Source organism: Tachypleus tridentatus, chromosome 1 (genome assembly GCF_004210375.1).
Source record: "Tachypleus tridentatus isolate NWPU-2018 chromosome 1, ASM421037v1, whole genome shotgun sequence".
Lineage (NCBI taxonomy): Eukaryota > Metazoa > Arthropoda > Merostomata > Xiphosura > Limulidae > Tachypleus > Tachypleus tridentatus.
The window spans coordinates 37,442,322-37,464,556 of NC_134825.1; positions in this window are offsets into that span (position 1 = coordinate 37,442,322).

Here is a 22,235-nt window from a genome sequence, read left to right on the forward strand (position 1 = left end):
ATGTAAAGATTAGTGTAAAGGCAAAGTTTAGACTGCATACAATCCCTGGCAAAAATATTCAATAACTTTGACAAGCTTAAAGTAATTTAAAGATTCGATACTGGTTAAATTAACATTTGTTGGTTATTCTTAAGATAGGACTGAGAACGTTACATATAAAGTCGCGGTGGAACAAATGTATTAGAACTACATTCTGACAATGTTTGGCTTTCGTAAGTAGTACAGTATGATGACATCGAAAGATGACCGCTTTAGAAAGAATATGTCAAATACCTTTCCAAATAAATAGGCCCGGCATGGTCAGGTGGGTTAAGGCATTGGACTCATAATCTGAGGGTCGCGGGTTCGAATCCCCATCACACCAAACATGCTCGCCCTTTCAGCCGTGGGGGCGTTATAATGTGTAGGTCAATCCAACTATTCGTTGGTAAAAGAGTAGCCCAAGAATTGGCGGTGGGTGGTGATGAGTAGCTGCCTTCCCCGTAGTTTTACACTGCTAAATTAGGGACGGATAGAGCAGGTAGTTCTCGTGTAGCTTTGCGCGAAATTAAAAAACAATCAACCAACAATTCACGTTGGATTTCCCTAAGGGAGGATCAGAAATAGTTGAACGGTTTTACTTCAAACTGACCAAAATGTGTAAATTGTCGTTCAGAATAAGATGTGCAATTTTACGTCATTGTTAAGGGAAGAGTTATATGCTTCCTTATGAGAGTCTTAAGCTTTTTCAATGTAAACTATGCTGCAGGGCTATTTTAAGCTGTAAATATGCCAAATAATGCATGATCTGACGTGAGACACGGACTGGAATGAAGAGGTGAGTCTCCCAGATTGTTTTATTATAACTAGAGTGCCCCCTGTAAACGAAAAATGTCTAAACAAAAGGAATTCCAACCGTTCTTTCCAAAAATATTTCAAATTACATACATAAAAACACTGTACGGAAAGACGTATAAGAAAAATATATATTTCAAAAGTTGGTTTTAAGATCTAAAAAGCAAACGATATTAATATGTAGGTAAGCAAGAGCTGACGTCAGAACGTTATTATGAGTTATTTAAATATTACGAATAAAATAGTCGCACCAGTAAAATACAGAATGTACCAGAAAGTTGACCAATCACAGCTTGACATTCTTTTCTTCAAGGGAATTTCCATCGTGCAAAAGAAACTATTGTGTGACTTTCAAATCTGTTACAAAATAACTGATGAAAACTGTTCGAAAAAAAAACAAAACGGATATGTTTTACACATGAAAAGAAGCAAATTACATAGAGAGAAACAAAGTGTAGAAAAACAAAAGTTACTTTGTTTGACAGCAGTAAAATTACCATGAGAAATTTAATTATTGGATGGATACCCACTTTGTTAGAACACTAAAACAGTAAAGTGTTCAGTTACATAATAATATGATACTCTCGTTGTGTTATTTCTTCCAAGAATAAACAAACAGTATACTGTGTTACATTGAAGTGCTTTGGTTTTTCTATATTCGGAGTTTAATTTCTCTTTACGAAGAAATTAATCACAGAAGATAATAGTTCGAACAAGATGGTACGTATTGGGTGACTGTAGTATTTACTCTGGTTATTATCATGAAAAGGTACAAGACATAACTGATCGTTTTGTTTTATACAACAATTAACTCTTTACTCACATTACGTTATTCTGTAGATAACGCGGAGAAAAAAGCTCGCTTCGGGTTCACCTACCTTTAAAAAACTCCTTTTAGAAAATATGTACGATATACAAAGTCTTCTTTGGTGTAGTTTTCACAACTGTATAAGTCGTATAGCAAAATCCGCTTCGAATAGGTAACTATTGCACGATTGTTTGTTTGTTTTGGAATTTCGCGCAAAGCTACACGAGGGCTATCTGCGCTAGCCGTCCTTAATTTAGCAGTGTAAGATTGGAAGGAATGCAGCTAGTCATCACCACCCATCCACAACTCTTGGGGTACTTTTTTTACCAAGGAATAGTGAGAATGATCGTAACATTATAACGCCCCTACCGCTGAAAGGGCGAGCATGTTTGTCGTGACTAGAATTCGAACACGCGATCCTCAGATTACGAGTCGAGCCCCTTAACCACTTGGACATGTCGGGCAAAAAATATTGAAGAATGGCTGTTTGATTTTCGGTTTCAATTAAACAGGTGTACTTGAAAATTGGTATTAGTGTGTTAGGAGGCGTCCAAAACAATAATCTGAATTTATATTTTGAAAATTTTAAAAGTTAAATATCTTATTAAGGTCAAAGGGGTCTGGGGTAATTTTTTAGAACCGGACTCAAGCAAAAAATTTACATTGGTATGTAAAATATTGTTCCAAATAATTATATATATAAATATATACATGTTTAGATATTTATTTAGGATTTCTCTAATGGAGGATCAACGCATTACATATGGATCTCGGAACTAATTAAACGGTTTCACTTGAAAATTAATTAAAATATATATAAATTGTCGTTCGAAATAAGGTGTGAAATTTTTACGTAGTTGTTATTTTGCGTAAGTTTTCAGGAGTAATATATTACTGTACAAGTATTCCAGTCCCAAGAACAATATTACTTCGATAAGGTCAAAACGTATAACAACAATGCAATCAGTGTAATTAGTTGAAATATTTAAATATCTTAATTTTCATGTTTTTGTTAATTTGTTCTAAACAGTTTATCTATTTTTTACTTATTCCAAGAGTTTTTGTGTTTGCACAGTTTAGCACACAATGTCATATTTTGTTTGATCCATTATGTAATCAAACTATCAAGTATTCACATATTATATTAACTGTCCTTACTATTTGAGCTCTCTGCTCGTAATCTGAGAGTCGCGGGCTTGAATCCTTGACACACTAAACATATTTTAATGTACGGTCAATCTCACCATTCGTTGGTAAATTAGTAGCTCAAGAAATGGCGGTGGGTGGTAATGACTAGTTGCCTTCCCTCTATTCTTACGCTGCTAAATTAGGGGCAGCTAGCGCAAATAGCCCTCGTGTAGCTTTGCGCGAAATTCAATACAAAGCTTATTTAGAGGGTAAGTTAGAATGTAACTTTCAAGCTTGTCCTTATTGTCTTTTCTTTTATAGCTCTAATATATATATAGTTTGAAGAAATGGGAAATAACTATGGAATAATTAAATAATATATATATAAACACTTACGTACCAAATAAAAAGTAAATGTTTGTATTATAAGAATGTTTTAACTTAGATAAGTTGCAAACTGAAAAAGAAGACTTATCTCTAGAATCAGGAAATTTGCACGATCTGGTCAGTGGATGAATAAGTTTTGGAATGCAATGGAAATAGGCTTAACGGAATTGACAGAATTCACGGAAAATGTATCAAAGTTTTATTATAACAATTCGGATGATATTATTCTTCAACCAATCTATCTAAACTTTATCATTTAAAATCTAATGGAGTAAAAAACTTTAAAAAAAACTGCTCTTTCTCGAAACTAATGATAAAATGCTTTCTCTGAAAACTAGTCTGACTCAAATATGTTGAATTCTAATAGAATAAATCACACTATTGTATTTTCCACGAACTTCTCATGTGAGTTTTAGGTCAATAACAGAAGAATGTTAACGTCACTAAGATCCGATTGACAGCGAAAAACCAGAGACAAAGTAAATTAAAAACGACAACAAAGATATGGAAAAGTATTAGCTAAAGGAAATTAACAATGGAAATCTTGAAAATAAAACATGCTATAAGGAATAAATTTATTTTGTACAATAGGTTATTCAAAAGTATATAGCTCGGTACGACCTGATGAAAAATAATTATTTTTTACGTCAAAACAACAAACGTTTTAGAAATAGAAACCTAAAAATTATGTTACTATTTATTCAACAGAAATTGTTATTTATAATTTTCAGTATATACAAGATAAATAAAAATTATGGGAATTTAAAAACCTGAACGTAAGGATCGTAAAAAGTAAGGAAACAAGACATTATTTTCTCAAACTACAAACACCTATTTTGGTTCTAAACTGTTACCTAGTATCACATTTTATGGAAGTTTCTAAATTTTCGATTTTTATTATCGTGTTTGCTGGCTTCTGATGCTAAACTATGGGCAAAGGATTACTTAATATGGTAACCAGCTTTTGACAGTCCAGTGATAATAAAAATAGCTGGTAACGAGCTTAGGTTCATGATAATTTGCTGTAGTTATTGACTAGTTGATTGCATTAGTTCGAGGTGTAAAATATTAAGCTGCTGCTGGAGATTGTCATGGGAATTTATTTGAGAACATAGTGATAATTTATAGTTTCTATGTAACTAAATTTTCTATATGTATTTCATAGTAATGGGTAAATATATACTTAGAATAAGACACAGCCCTCTCTAAACGCGTATAAATTTTTACCAGTATAAAAGTAGCCTTATCAAATAAAATAACCTTTAAACGAACCTTGGTGTCTCTAACAGTGATTATTCTACGAATGTGTGTAATAAGATTTAATATTTCTAATATAATATTTTTATAATGTTTATAAATTAGTTGTTTGTTTTGAATTAAGCACAGAACTACACACTGGGCTATCTGTACTCTGCACTCCACGGGTATCGAAACCCGGTTTTTAGTTTGTAAGTCCGCAGACACACCACTGGGTGGCTTATAAATTATAAATTATTTATAAATATATTTCTATATCTTTTTACTTCATACATCGACTGTATAGTGTACAAAGCATTGAGTATCTACATTTACAGTCCCCTAATGTTCATCTGCTATTAGCTAGTAATTGCTGTTTCACTCTGTACTTTAGTTGTTTTTTTTTACGATATTCGTAAAAAAATCTAACTTTAAGGGTGACAATCTCGTTTACACTAGAATTGTGATGTTTTGGCTTATGTATAATATTAAAGAAACAAATCAACTTTTCAATACCTCTATGACCTTCGTAATAGTTTATTTAGTATTCTACAAAAGGTTTTGTGTGTAATATACGATTTTTTGTTGTTGTTGAAGACAAGACGAGAAAATAATAAGACAAGAATTATAAACGGGCCGTATTGAGCGGATTTTCTATTCCATGTAAGTCTAACATGTTTGGTCTTTTGTACATTTTTTATATGCGCACTATTTTAGTGGGTCAATAATAAAGGTGTTAAAGTGTTGCTTGAACCACATTTCTACCCTTTAAGATGCTTTTTGCTCAACTGTTTTATTAGTGTTTTGCGCCATTCCTTGTGATCCTTATTACGAACTACTTTCGTGATTCATGACATAATCCAATACAAGTATCATTAAACCTTATAAAGCATCAGAGTTAATACTTAATTTTAAAAAATGAAAAAGGTAATTATACTTTTTCAATACGTATATCGGCCCGACATGGCCAGGTGGGTTAAAGCATTCGACTCGTAATCTGAGGGTCGCGGGTTCGAATCCCCGTCGCACCAAACATGCTCGCCCTTTCAGCCGTGGGGGCGTTATAATGTGGCGCCCAATCTCACTATTCGTTGGTAAAAGAGTAGTTCAAGGGTTGGCGATGGGTGGTAATGACTAGCTGCCTTCCTTCTAGTCTTACACTGCTAAATTAGAAACGGCTAGCGCAGATAGCCCTCGTGTAGCTTTGTGCAAAATTCAAAACAAACCATATCTGATAAATAATAATAAATAAATATCACTGAAAAACTAAATTTCACGGCAGCTACGTTGAAAACTCATGTATTTATTTACATGCTCATTAACAAATATTAATATTTGCATCAGATTGTTGAGAACAGCTAATATAAATGTCATTATTTATATATACGTTTTTCTCTAATTAATAGACAACATAATCGATGAACAGCAGTGGTACAAGAACTGTGGATAAAATAAAAAAACACATTTGGTAGCAGGTCAAAGTGTGTTGCAAACTATTAAAAAGTATTATATTTTATGAAAAGTGTGATTCTTATATGACTGATCAAAATATATTGTTATGTTGTTACAAAATAAACAAATACAGTTGCAGCACTTTACAGAGTAAAAAACATTCCATCACTGATTAGAACTACATCAATAAAGGGAAAAAGTCCAGTTCGTTAGCTGTTTATATGAATTTCTTTTTTCACCGTGTTTGATTAATTTGTGATTAGTTAGGTAAATGTTTTGGAAAAATATTTATATGTAGTACTGGTACAACGGGAAGTCTGCGTATTTACAACGCTGAAATCAGGCGTTTCACTCCCCTCGCTGTACTTTGCAGATAGCCCGATGTGGCTTTGCTATAAGAGAAAAAACACAAACTAAGGCCCAGAGACTGTTTCTTTGTTGTTGTTTTTTGTAACAATGAACATTACAAATATTCATGTAAGACTCTAGTTTAGTTATATTTCACACACACTTGCCAGTAAGTAGTTCTGACGCCCTCACTTCAACAAAGTCATTCACCAGTTTGTGCTTCAGTTTCCTTTATGCACTATTATTCACTTGTGGTGCTATTTACATAGCTGTTTAACTCGATTAATATTTATTCTGAAAGTTTTTTTTTGTTTTCTCAGGTGCTTGTTGTATAAAGAATGCTGTAAAATATACTTAAGATATGTATCAGGCAAAAAATAAATCACTTTTCATAAACGTTCTTAGTATCTTGTAATTTTTCAATCTTTGACTTCTTCACGTTTAATTTAAGTTTAGTGTTAGCTAATTAGTACTGTTTTAGAATTACACGAAAGTTACTACAGTTTTCTTGAAAACTCTCTTTTACGAGAAAGCCGCGCGCACCCCAGTGGTCAACAGACAAGACTGTGGATCAGAGATTCCATGGTTTGTGTCCTGATGCGTCAAAACGCACAAAATCTACACGCCACGCTTTGAGGCAATGAGTGTGTTAAAAAGTGACGTTCAAATTTCATCATTCGATCTTGCCAAGGAATCAGCCCAAAAATTGATGGTGTTGATTAGATGTCTTGTGGTCAGTTTATTTCATGATATGTTTCCTCGCCTCCGCTTTGAACTTTAGTCCTCTCACAAAAGCCGAGTGCTTTTAAAACTAACCTAAAGAAGTATTATGCTAATTGTTTCTAAAAAGGAACATTTTAACAGCTCAAACTACAACCTTCTTCCTCTGTTATAAACAAGTTCCGTTCCCCAGACCTAACTTCAGGCCACTAGTTGGGCACAAATGTGCTTCATTTATTTTTTTACTTTTCCACAGTATATTTCTCTACTTTGTATTTGAAGCCAACACCATTTAATGCTCTTTTAACTAGGCTAAAGAGCTAATCTTCTAGCGCCTCCTTGTAAGGTATATTTTAATACTCAAATTACTAATGTCTTCTTTTTTTTTTGGTTTTGAATTTCGCGCATAGCTACTCGAGGGCTATCTGCGCTAGCCGTCCCTAATTTAGCAGTGTAAGACTAAAGGGAAGGCAGCTAGTCATCATCACCCACCGCCGACTCTTGGGCTACTCTTTTACCAACGAATAGTGCGATTGATCGTAACATTATAACGCCCCCACGGCTGAGAGGGCGAGCATGTTTTGGTGCGACCGGGATTCGAACTCGCGACCCTCGGATTACTAGTCGAACGCCTTAACATGCTTGGCCATGTCAGGCCCGACTTCTTTCTATTCTATCATTTCAAAATCAAAGACAACTAGCACAGATAGTCTCCGTTAAATTTTGCGCAAAATAAAACTTACAAACAAGCTCTTTAGAGCAACTTCTGAAATCACATAGTTTCTGTAAACACTGTCCACTACAAAGAAAACTGTGTAAATTAACATATGTATAAAATACGTTTTATCATTTTCTCCATAGTTTATAACAATCAAGATAATATAAACTTTCGCACGTTCTCTGTTAATAATTGCATTAATTATTGGTGTAAGAAATTATTGGCGACAAATTATTCCAGAAAAAACTCTTTGGTGACGTCATCATTAGTCATTCTGCAATCCTGGGGTATAAAATTGATATAATATCGGAACATTTTATTGTCCTGGCATTTCCTCATGTTGACATCTGCTTTGTTTAATGTTCTTTATTTTTAACATATTCTAAATTGGATTCCATTATTTCTACCATACTGCCTACGGTTGCAATTATATGCTCTTGCAACATAAAAGCAATTCATTTGAGATAACAAAGTGCTCATGAACATGATGTTTCACCCGACATTATAATTTTAAGCGTATTATAAATTTCAAATTCACTTTATCTGTGGAAAGACCAATTTACATCTATATGTTATTCCTCTTGATAACTCCAATGATCATATAAAAAATTACCTTTTTAAAACTGTAATAAATCAAATACAATTGAGACACAGCAACAAAAGGAGAAATATATATATTTGCAACTCAAATTCAACGCATATAAAATTACAATTATTTTCATAGAGTACAGATATGCGTTTTAGTTACAAGAAATGTACGTTAAATTTTATTCTACTGTTTACATTATCCCTCGGTGGGGTAGAAGTGAGAATGAAATGTTTGAAAACAATTTAGTAATGCACTTATGTAACAGTCAGTCTAGTGTTAGCTTGACTTGGTTCTGTACAGATAAAGGTAACTAGTCAACGTCGTTTACCCCAGTTTAAAATATCTTTTTTCAACATTCTGACGATTTTCAGCAATCAAAATATATTATCTAATGACTCTTGGTTGTGAAGACGGCGCTAGTGAGCAAAAAATATACTCGGAAGCAAATTTTTTAATAAAATTTCTCCACCTCATAATAAGAGGTTTTCAAGATTAAATAAAAATTTCAACCTTTCGGCACGGCTTACTATATTCAAGCTCTCTCTATTCATCTGTCTTTTAGAGCTAATTAGATACATGTATATAAAAAGTTGATATAGATGTTTTTTAACCTCCAACACAAACCAACACCAAAGTGAACAGAAAGAGGTTTCGACGGTGCTGATATCCACGTACCAAACACAAAATCAGGTTATTTTGTGGTAGTCTATTTTAATTAGCAATTTGAGAGGTTGAAATGTACAGTATCTCAGTTGTTTTAAAATAAATTTGATCTATATAGGATAGCCCACCATAAACTGTAAATATTAATTAACTGATGGGACTTCTATAATAATAATGATAATATTTTTAATATATGTACGCAGACAAACTCACACATATAAATAATCAAGGTACAGACATCGTTGTATATGTGTGTGTGTATATAGAAATATATCACAACAGTGCAATGTGTGTGTTCTTCGTGGTTTTACATAAATTGTGTATCTTTAAATGTATAACCTAAACATTATGTTTTTATTCAACCATAAAGCAAAACCCTGTTCTTACATGTACACTTTGCTCTTAAGGATTGATGACTGTGTAGAATATTTAGTGTTATAAGACGGCTAAAGTGGATACTGACATCTGTTTCCAACACTAGGTGGATCTTGTCATCGTTAATCATTTATCGAACGGGGTAACCAATATGTAATAATAACATGCAGATTGCATAATACCATTTATTTTAAACATATATTTAAAGTAATGTAAATTACGATAAACGTAACTATGGTCACTAGTGAGAAGAAAAAACACCACCAAGTGTCAACTTAAGTAAATATTTTTATTCTCAGAACTCACAATCGTGTACAAAAATCCAAGTAAGCGTGTGCGAACATTTTTAGAACTGGAGGTCTCTTGACTTATTATCTTGTTTGTTGATTGTGTTTCTGTACATAATTTCTTAGTTCATATGTAATAAGTTGTTAAAAAATTAATATAAGTCATCTTCCCAGGAAATAAAAAACAAACGGGATTGCATAAAAAACTGACAGGCTTGGACCGGGAAGCGGTGTTTAATAACGAACTGTACACTCGAATCAAGGAAGGATATATGTATGATAGAATAAACAGTTTGGTTTGATTTTTAAATTTTGCGCAAAGCTACACGAAGGCTATCTGCGCTAGCAGTGCCTAATTTAGCAGTGTAAGACTAGAAGGGAGGCACTTAGTCATCACCACCCACCATCAACTCTTGGGCTACTCTTTTACCAACGAAAAGTGGTATTAACCGTCACATTATAACGCTCCCACGACTGAAAGGACGTGCATGTTTGATGTGGCTGGGATTTAAACCCGCGAACCTCGGATTACGAGTCGAGTACCTTAACCACCTGGCCATGCCAGGCCTAAAATGAACAGAAGGCGCGAGTTAGAGAAAAGTATATAATGTTGTACTACAGGTCTCCGGGCCTGGGATGGCCCAGCGCGTAAGACGTGCGACTCGTAATCCGAGGGTCGTGGGTTCGCCATCCCAGCCGTGGGGGTGTTATAATGTGACGGTCAATCCCACTATTCGTTAGTAAAAGAGTAGCCCAAGAGTTGGCGGTGGGTGGTGATGACTAGTTACCTTCCCTCTAGTCTTACACTGCTAAATTAGGGACGACTAGCACAGAGAGCCCTCGAGTAGCTTTGTGCGAAATTCAAAAACAAACAAACAATACAGGTCTCCAAAAGACAACTGTTTAATATTGAATTTGTGTTTATATAACTATTATTTATTTCTATGATGGTCAGTGCTTCTTTGTTGAAGGACTTTATCATGTGTGTTACATTTCAAATTTGCATCTTTATTGAAGCAATTGTTTAAGCATTCTGTATTAAACGTTTCGCTTATTGTCCGTCCACTGATAAAGATCAGTACAACGTAATTACTGAGTCTATTTGTTAAAGGATTGTGTTGAGTGAATGCATTTTGGCAGTACTGAGAGAAAGGTTAGTCCTTGATTAACACGCAATTGTAATTTTTTAAAATTAAACTTAATATCATATAAGCTTGAAAATAAGCCTTATGTAAGGATAGCAAGAGAAATATTGTATATAAACATACTTTATATTCTCTACCTTTCTATATTCAAAATATTTTATGTGGGCTATTTTCGCACCATATTGTCCAAGAATGTCGTTAATTTATTTTCACTTAAGCTGTTTGTTGTACAGTGTCATTCACCAGAAATAGAATTTTTTTTGTATTCTCGTAGAAAAGCTAGTTGTAAGATCATTTATAGCGTGAGAAACTAACTAGACAGTACTTTTTCCACTTGTGGCCAGATGACCTCTAGAGGTAAGTACCTCTCTTGTAATTTATTAGGAAATGATTAGTTACTTGTGTAACGATAATTGCTCTGGGTTAATTTTCATCTTAACCTTTTAAAATACTTAACTTGAACATAATTCCGTCTGGAATAAAATTTCAGGAAGTTCAGTGAAAAACAGGATCTCAGATGTTTGTGTATGGAATATGATTTTGAAAGATATATTTTGGAACTTGAGATCACCGCGTTCGTACTAATTCTCAAGTAAAGACAACTGTCCGTTGTATTAAGTCAAGTAAGTATTATTTTCGTTGTATTTGTCTTAAAACAAGAAGGTTTCAATAAAGTTTGAATATAAGTTGGGTTTTAATAGGCCTGGTTATACAGCCAAGTATAGAGGCGTTTTGCAAAAAACATTCTGTCGAATCTCCCGTTATTGAGCAGACTTGTTTCGTCATTATGAATGGACTTAGTCTTACTTGAATGTACTACAGTTGCAGATTTGAGTCAGGGAAAACAATCAGTAGTGGATGGATGGATTGATTCACAAATTAACATTTATAATGCTACAATGGGAGGAAGGTACCAGACTCCAGGTGGTACTATGTAAGTGAAAGTAGGTCAGAGCACTGTAGCTAGTAATGAATTGGAGTCTTGAATGAAATAACGATATTTATTAGTGAACTGGAAGATTCATTTAGATAGCGCTAGTTTATAATGAACTGGAGAATGATATTGAAGAACAGTGATTACCAATGAAGTGGAGACTTAAGCCAGAATAAAGTCATGAACGTGATCAAAACTTGGATCCAAGAACAATGTGAGATACAGATGTCGAGGCTTTATCAGAGAACATAATCAAATATGGAACTACAATATTATGAGTCAGAAAGTAGTATCAAATACAGACTGAAGGTGTGGATAGAAAAGGACCAGTTAATACAAGAACAGCATATTATACAGCACCCCAAGCTTCAGTCAATTTACAGTATTGGGTACAAATGTAGTGAAATGTAGAATTATCCAAAAATAGAAAAACAGAGGATATAAGTATGATTATTAGATTCAGACCAGCTAACAGTATCCGAAACTGAACCTGTAACTTAAATCCCTTAACATTAATTAAACTGAACTACAAACTAACGACAATGGAATACTTAATATCTCAATACCCGAAATAGTGTAATATCATACTTCACTTGCTTTTTATAATTTTCACTGATGTAAATATTTATGTTCTTTTCATATAAAAAACTCATATTATGATCAGCAATAGCAGTTTCAGGAAAGCTTAGTTCTCAACAATCTAGCGATAACACGAGACGTTACACGATAAACATAATACGTTTACAAGCGAAAGATTGTATCTGTTTTAATTTTTATTGATACGGTTATTTGAAACTCTTTCAATATGCAACTGTTTATGAGATACAGTATAAACAAAGCTCTTGAAACAGTATTTCACGGTTAAGAACCAATACAGTGAAATGAAAACGTAATAGTTTGTAGCAAGTAAACGATATAATTTGGTGTAGAATTACTCTATGAAGAAAAATGTTTCAAAACATATTCAAATCTTTCTCATTTTATTGCAAGAAGTAATATGATATTTTGAGGGCTTTTTTGTGCATAGTAAAACACAGACCTCAACCTACTGTGCAATAACGTTACTAGGATTTATCGTCAACTGTGAGAGCTACTCAACCTAACTTAAATACTACATGTATTATTATTACAACACAAGGTTACATGAACATATTCAAACAAGCTTCAGTTTCAAAGTTGTTTTATCTTTTGATTATACAAACCAGTTCGCCACAAAAATAAACACAGTCTTCAATGAGAAAACCTTCTGAGCTAACTTTCTGTTGGTTCTCTCATTTTAAAGTGCTTCGATATTGCTTACAATATGGTAAGATGTAAAGATCGACATTTCTCCAAATAATTGAAAGACAAACTGACGTACTGTGGTTATGTATTTAATAGAATCCTCTGTTATTCGAAGCTTTCTAAAGTTTCAGAATTATGAATGCAAAACTTGCAACTTTGGTACAATTAAGTTTCAGAGCATTCTAAGGTTTGTTCTGTAGCATCTTTAACGTTGAATTTGTGCTAATATAAGTATTATTATTTATATAAGGTAGACAATTTTAGCTCGTGTGTAACAAGTTGTTGGAAATTTAATATGAATCAATTTCCCAGAAACTTATGGTACTAAAACGGAAGGAAGAGGCTAGACTCCAGGTGGTACTACGTAAGTGAAAACAGGTCAGAGAACGGTAGCTAATAATTAATTGAAGACTTCAGTTAGAGAGCGCTAGCTTACAATGAACTGAAGAATGAAACTGAAGGACGGTAAAAAAGCTAAAGCAAATACTGTCGGTGTGACAACGGTAAGTTTACGAAATTACAACGCAAAAATCGGGGGCTAGATTTCTTGCAACAAACACAACAAATAGTCCAATGTGGTCTTTTTCTGAAACACAAACAATTTTAAGAGAAAAGTGTTGAAAACCTTAGTTTTTACTAACATGATTTCTTTATTTTGAATATTAGCCAAGTTTCAAAAATAAATAATTTTATTTCTTTAACCCGGCATGGCCTAGTGGTTAGAGTGCTCGACTCGCAATCTGAGGGTCGCAGGTTCGAATCCCGTCACGCCAAACATTCTCGTCCTTTCAACCGTGCAGTCGTTATAAAGAATAGGTCAAGAGTTGGCAGTGGGTGGTGATGATTAGCTGCCTTCCCTCTAGTCTTGCACTGCTAAATAGAGACAGGTGAGCACAGTTAACCCTTATGTAGCTTTGCCCAAAATTCAATAAACAAGAAAGTATTCTTATTTAAGATAGTTTATTTTAGTCACTTAGCCGAGTGTGACTTAGTGGTAAGCGTGCTCGGAATATAGACCCGAGTGTTCACGGTTCAAGATCCCTTTCCACAAAAACGTCCGCTTTCGATTTTGTAGCAGTGGACGCGTTATAAGAATAACTGTCAAACCCCATTATTTGGTCACACAATAATATCCCCAAAGTAGGTGGTGTACGCTAGCTGCCTTCCCTTCAGTCTGTCAATTCCAAACCAGGAAGAGCTGGGTACAGATAATATTTTGTACAGTTTTGTGCGAAAATTCTAAAATAAGCAAACCTTGTAATCCTTGCCACTATTTTCTCCATTGAATATAACATTGCTAAATTTAAAGCTATTTAGTTTGTAAATCTGGTAGAAGTTATGTACCGAGTTTTAGCTCGTTTTTGACTCATTTATTTTGAGAAGTTATAACTGTTAGGATCCTTCATTCAATCTGATATCAATTTGTTTTTAGAGATATCTTTACATAGAACGCACCTTTCAACTGCAAATATACCAGAAACCTGTTGGGGTAATAATTCTACTCTAAATGACTGTCAAAACTTGCTACAGTCTCTCTTATTGTTCTACCAGTTTGGCAGCTTAAGATCAAATTGCCTACTAAAGTCTCACCTACTGTTACTTCAATCCAACAACTTAAGACGAAGTTCCTTATTACGATCTCACTACTCCTTTTCCAGTCCATGTCTTTCGAACAATTTACTCTGGTGTCAACGTCTGCGGCTTAAAACCAAGTTACTTACTACGGTCTCGTTTACTATTTTCCAACTGGGTAACTTAAGAACAAAAGACTATGAACTACAATGATAAATGTATTGCGGTTTAGTCCTATCTCTCTTGTGATATAAATAATACGTCTTATGTGTTGCTACGTAATAACAAAGTACTTTTAAAAACAATTATATATGCTATTTCTATAAAAGATATTGTTTGGTATAGAATTAATACCATGAAAAGTTAAGAAAATTCAACTTATATAAGAAAATACTTTAGCACCAGAAAAAATATGATATTACTGAGTACTTTTGTGCATGATTAAATACGAATTCCCTCTTACTATCGAATGTCTTTTAACTCAAATAAGGTTGTACTCTCTATAGCGAAAGTACTCTTGACATTCGAAACACCAACTACTAAATATGATAAGCAAAATAATTATTTTTATTAGCAAATCAAAACATTATTTCTATTAAGCTGTACGTTTAATTTATCGGCCTAAAAATAGTATGGTCGATTATCGACTTCTTTAAACATCATAAATTTATGATGACTTCCTTCTCTTAAACGTTGCACATGTCAAATTACGTGGGTTACATTAGTATGTGTTTTTCTTTCTCTTTTCTAGAATATCATGTGTATGTATTATGCGATGTTTCTTAAACTAGTTTATTATGTTATTACAAACAACTGTTTCTTGACCATCCTTCTTCAGTGGCTTTGTGATGTGTCTGAGGGTTTATAATGCTAAAAATCAGATTTTGATACCCATAATGAGCACAGCAAAACAGCCCATTGTGCAGCTTCAGGCTTAACAGCAAACAAAGCTGCTTCTTTTATTGGAAGAACTAGCACTGAAGAATTCTGCGAGGAAAACAGTCAATAAACAAAACAGCTAAATACTACTTGATTTTGTAAAATTAAACACTTTATGTATTTTATTTTTTTATTCTTGTTAATACCCAAATTTAAAAAAAAATTATCTCTTGTATTCATCTAGCATTTACACATAGGTTGAACGAATAGAAAAAAATGAAAGGGTAACTTCATATGTAATAACCTAAACTCTGGTTGTTTCAGATCTTAGGCTCCATACAATCGCAGTAGGCTACTGCGACCAAGTACTCGTAAGTACTTTGCATTAAGCAAATGCGACTAAAGAATGTGAAATATACGAGAAAATTAAACATTTACAGAGCGTGACTAAGTGAGACTCCACTGGCCATAGTACAGAAATAAAGTAAATGTAAGAACTTCCACATTTGTTTTTATTATGTGGTCGGAATTTAAATGTTATCATAGACTCTCTTCTTGGTTACAAGAATAAACCTGTCCAAACCGGATATTCTACTTTCGTGTTGCTAGAACCCATCGCTAGGAAAAGGGATAAAAAGCTTAGGCTTCACTTTTTTTTTCTTATTCTTATTACCAAGTACTTCTTTTGTGACACTGTTATAAGGCTGTGGATATATTATTGTGAGTAAAAAAAAACTTGGTTTGTCAAAACAGATACGCAGTGTAACACTTAAACCACTTTAAGACGATGACTTTGAGATTTTATCCTTGTTCTTGTTCCAGTTCTTACTTGATAGCACATACATGCTTTTCTGGGCTCCTTAAACACAAACCTAATTATTTATGATGCATGAACATAGTCTTTGGTGTTTTTTATGACAAAAGCTTCATTAGTGGGTCAAAAATAATTAAAATTCATACGTTAGACACTAAGCTGCTACTACAAATGTAGATAATACACTGGCTTTATAAATTATTATCTGTAAAAGTGAGAAGTTTGATTTGCGATCAGATATCATTGCCAGTTTATAATGTATAACTTTTTTATGAAATCAAAGAGATCTGAATTACAAATTCTCATACGCTCAAATAATTGTAAAACAGCCCAAATGAAACTGAAATGAAACAAATTCGAATGTTAGCATTTTGATCCTGGTGCTGCTTGTATTTGAATTACTATATATATAAGACGGCATACTTTCAAATCACAATTTGATAAACTTGCTATTTTCATACTTTTGTGCTTAGACAACTTGCCTAATAGGGATTGATGACTACATTATATTGAAATAATTTGAATATACAAAACAGCAAGTCACGTGACAAGCACAGTCCATATAAAGTTATGACTCAACATAATTAATCAAAACTTCATCTTGACCTTGTTTTTTGTTTTGCAAGTAGCGTCAAGTCACCTAATGTTTGTCGTTTTTGGAAGTTTATATAATAATTCTTTTCACGCAAAATATTTATACGCCCATGTCATAAAATTCTGTTTAGACGGGGTGATCTTTTGCACTTAATTAGCATTAGAACTCAAAGAAATATGAATCAACTTGGGACACCAGGACCATAAAATAGACACTTGTAACAAGACATATTCTACCCTTGACAAGCAAAATGCGGCAACTCGTAACAGATTATAATCCACAGAAACATAAGTTAGTGGCAAAAACTATCCATGTGCAACAGGCAATAATACAAAACATAATTAAGAAAGATCTACACCTAAAAAAGGGACAAAGTCAAAGATAAATTGTCTACTTCCACAACATATTCATTCAATCGTCGCATGTCACAAACAACTGGAGAATGAAACGGGGATTCATACCACTCCATATAAAGATACACCTGTCAAGTTGCCAAATGTCATTGAAAAGAATGCACATAGTAGTGTTGTGCTTATGATACGACAGTCACGACAGAGCCTTTTGGTATGGAAACACGCTGCAGAAGTACTGCCAAAATGTAAGCCCATTAGATAAAACATGACCAGACATGAGGACATGAAATGTAATGGCGTGATGAGGTTCCAAAGTATTTTCAATTTAACGTTCTGGGTGTAATATACAGGGTTTATCATTCTTTATAGGAACGACTTCTGAGAAAGATGTTCCTATAGCTACATTGTTGTAAAATAAAGAGCCAAAGTAAACATACTTAAAAAAAATTCAACGTTTTTAATGTAAGCGTAAGCATTTACAACCTGAATTGCACAGTAGAGTAGGGTACTTAGAATACTAGCGAGATCCGAGACCACACCCACAATCTGATTTGGAGTAACGCTCTCATCCAAAAAGTAATGGTACAATTTATGAAACACACAATAAATTATTGTGATGAGACTGGGCAGGTCTTTTAGTACTTCCAACAAAACAATAAACATATATTTTAGTTTGATAAAGACTCTCAAGCTACCAGCCACACCTCGAAGTCAACGACTGGTTTCATAAGAAATATGGTTGAAAAAACTTTGGCCTCGAGGGTTGACATCCGCATCTCTGAAGGTATTTGGTGTAAGATTGACCTTGCTGTCCTTTGCAGAGGTTTATTTCAATGGAAATTACAGTATTGGGCAGCAAGCAACAACTGAGTAAGCATGATCAACGACAAAGGAAGTATAATAGTTCGAGATCTAAAGATCTGGAACTTTGTTTTTATAAAATGCGACAAGACTCAGTAAAGAACGTCTGAAAACTGTCTATTACTTCGACAATAAACATCTAATCGGTATAATATTGGCGGAATCGTTTCTTTGAATGATATTTATAGCTAGGACTTGAGCGTTTTACTACTATTTCATTTAGTCTCCGGTGGGACAGCAATAAGATTTTGCATTTACAAAGCGAATATCAAAGGCTCGATTCCCCTTGGTGGACACATCAGAGAGCTTGATGTGGCTTTGCTGTAATAAAACACACACGCGTCATTTCAAATGAAACGCTAAGATACATAAACACAAGTTTGTATTCTGAAAACAATAGATCACAATAAAAATTATCTATTAAGTATAAGTCCTGTTACATCCATTTGATCGTATTTAATATTATATGTTTGTTTTTTTTTGAATTTCGCACAAAGCTACTCGAGGGCAATCTGTGCTAGCCGTCCCTAATTTAGTAGAGTAAGACTAGAGGGAAGGCAGCTAGTCATCACCACCTACCAACAACTCTTGGGCTACTCTTTTACCAACGAATAGTGGGATTGACCGTAACATTATAACGCCCCCACGGCTGAATGGGCGAGCATGTTTGGAGTGTATACAGGCTGCTGCGAAGGTTCTGAATGTCAATACTGCAGTAGAAAGTGTTTTGTGAGTCCAAAATCAAAGATTAAAGCTTGTTGTATTTCAGGAATTCTTATTAGGTAGAAAACAGACTCTGCTGTATTTGTTGAAGGTCTAAGGAAGTTAAGTAAACTTAACATTTTATTGACAAATATTTAGTCACAAAAGCGTAAATGTTTTATTGTTCGTATAGTTCGTGTCAAAGTAGGTTTAAAACAATGGTGTTATTGTTCAATAACGATGTCACTTTGAATGATAAACACGCGCATGGTAATTTGTGTATAGCTTATATTTATGAAAGAGTAATATTTTACAAAAAGGCACTTTTTACATCACTAGAAAGATAAATTGCAGAATATAAAAGAATCTCAAACATCCTCTACGTGGTTAAGCATATATGTTTAATGAGACATATTGCTGTATGTTGGTAGACATAATAACAACAATGTACATGCAGAATAAAATAATAGTTTTTTTTAGCAACTTGTAAATTTTTTGTCACATTATGAACCAGTCTTTAATGGCCATTAAAGCTAAAATAAAATGGCAGTATACTATAAATAGGCATAAGACGAGTTTCAGCTGTTCCAGTGTCCTACTTAGGTTTTGAAATTTATTGACTTAATATTATGTATTAGCTCTATGCCGAAATACACTAGTTTCTCGAACAACAAGGGTGAGTCATTCGCAAAGCATTCACATATCTTTATCAAAATATTTTACCCACCCCATGTGACGCCACCTATCGTTTTAATCACTAACCTTTATTATTCAGAAATCCTGGGCCCCAATGTTTAAAACGTTTCGTAAAATTGTTGAGACATTGGTTTCATGTGAAATTTCTTTGTTTTCTAAGGCTAATTACTTTATCAGAAATCTACTTCTGCAGTTGCATAATAAGTATAAAGATAAAAAAAATCATTTTATCACAGTAATACTAATAGGGCCATGCAAACTGTGGATTTCAAGGTCTTTGGTTCACGTTCCATTTCTACAAAAATATCGTGCTATTGACATTGGGGACTCGGAGGTCTATAAATGTATTGGTTAAATTCTCTTATTCGATTATAGTAACTCAAGAGATGGTACTGAGAGGTGTCGGCTTGCTGTCCTTCCTCTATCGTATCAGTTTAAAATTAGGGATGACTGGCAGCGTGGGCGTAGATTTTTTACATGAGGGAAATGATTTTTGCAACCACTTATGTGGACTGTTCAATTTGCAAATTGGTAATCTCTGATTACGTGAATCTGAAAGCTGTAAACATGCTGTCACAGAGTAATCGTGTTGCCACGATACTTCAAGGTTTCCATGTAGGTTTGTATAAGTGAGGTGTTGTGAACAGTTTTCAAAATATTAATAGAATAAAGACAAATGTGTCATAAATTAACAGCAACATGAATTTATTCCTGCACACTGCACAGTATAAAAGATGGTCATTATACTTGGCAAGGTTACTAATAACTTTTATTGCATGAATTACGTTTTCAAATATTAATAAATAAGTAATTACCCTTGATAAATTTATATCTACTGAAAAACTGTTCATGTTGTTTGATAAAATAATTAAAATGTCTTTGCAAACTCTTGAAAATTACACATCAATACAGTGTAGTACATAATTATTCATACTTTTCATTGAAGTAAGATTCATTTACTCCTCTAGTCTACATGCTCCCAAACGTAGACCTCCTTTGTGATGATCTGTTTATGAATTCTTTCATAAGCTCTTCTATATTTATCTTGTCGACCTCATCTTTGTGAGTGTAACAAACTGCCACATGGTTGAGGCGGCACTGAGACATAGTTGACCTTAACCACGTCTTCAACCGTCTTAATGCAGCAAATCTGCGTTCACATTCGCAGCTGGATACTGGACATAAAAGCAAAATTTTCATGGGTAGAAACACTTCCCTAAACATCTGCTGGCTTGTTTCATGCATTTTACAGTAAGCATCCTTCGCACATTTCAGAGATACTGCTTTTGTTATTCCTTTGAACATGAGAAACTGAAACTCGAGCCGTTGTGCAGAGATTTCTGGATAGAAGTTTATAATCGAGTTGTCAATCTTGCCAGATGTGATCATGTTCTCAAGTACCAGATACTGCCTCAAGTCATTGTTGTCTGCATTGAATCTAGTGGTCAGATGTTCTATGACTATGCCCACAAATTCAAAATATTGGCTTCTGTAGTAATCTCTGGCTGTTGCAGAATGGTGTGCTGAGCCACCACCTGTGATCCTTCTGGGGGGTCTGCAAATGCGTGGTAGTTCAATTGGCACCAGATCTAGGGAAGTTACCTTTTTCTCAGCTTCCTCAAATATCTTGTTGTAATTTTCCTCTGTTCGCAATACCCGCAATTGCTCAACTGTCATTGCAGATGCCTCAATTATGCCAGATACTGTTTAAAGGAAAATTATTTATCTTGTTTAAGATATACTACTAAGGCTTTTTTTTATGTTAAAACGACTGATTTTTTAAAAAATATTTGAAGATATCTGAAAAAATAATTCTCTATATGCTGTGGTACAATGACTGGAGTGAATTATAAACTCGACTTGGGGAGTCTAAGCTTAATGAATTTATGTAATAATACGTAAAGACGGAAATGAAAAATTGTAAAAAAAGTTTTATCTCTACTTTCCAGCTGCTAAGAGTTGGTTCTGAGTTATGCTTGTAGTTGTGGACCAAGCGTATGACAGAGACACAATAAAGACTTATAACACACATAACTGATTTAATATTATATATCTATTTTGGTAACAGTATTTGTTTTAGTTACCTATATATTTAGAAATGTACGTAGCATATACTGTTAAATATGTGTTGCGAAAGTTCCGCCTATCCTCTAAATTTTTAGAAGATTCTCGAGTGTATGAATCAATAATATATGTTTTACGAAAGCACTAGCATATCTTTGAATACTGTTGTCAACTAAACTTTCGAGAACATCACCCTAAAAGTTTATAACTCGACGCGCAAAGAGAGAGTTTAATATTGCTGCAGTCAGTATACTATAAACGTCGAAAGCCATAATTGTGATAAATGCTTATTAATCGAAAAACTACAGATACTTGACCAGGAACGTGTATTGATTTCAAACAATTCAAACTGTTTTACTTCAGTGAATTAACTTCGGACGTTAGTATTTCCACAAGAAAATTAGATATCTTCATCAGAGGAAAGTCAATTTGTAAACGGCGTGAGGCCAGCCATTACGCGAAGTGTAACAATATTAACATATCATATAATGCGCTTCTCGTGAACCGTTGATAAAATATCGAATTCCAGATCAGATAGAAAACATAATAAATCGGAGACTCGTCCGACATAAATAATATGCAACACACAATTAACAGAAAAAGTTTAAAATTGTGATGTTGTAAAACATAAGTGCAACATTTACATTCGAAGAAAAAAAGGCCTACAAAATTTTGAAACAAAAGCAACAAACTAATTTTTTTTAAAAAGATACTAGAGCTTTTGTATTTAAGACTTGCACAAGAAGCTGCAGTTCCATACACATGGACAGAAGCCTAATGGTGCATTATCT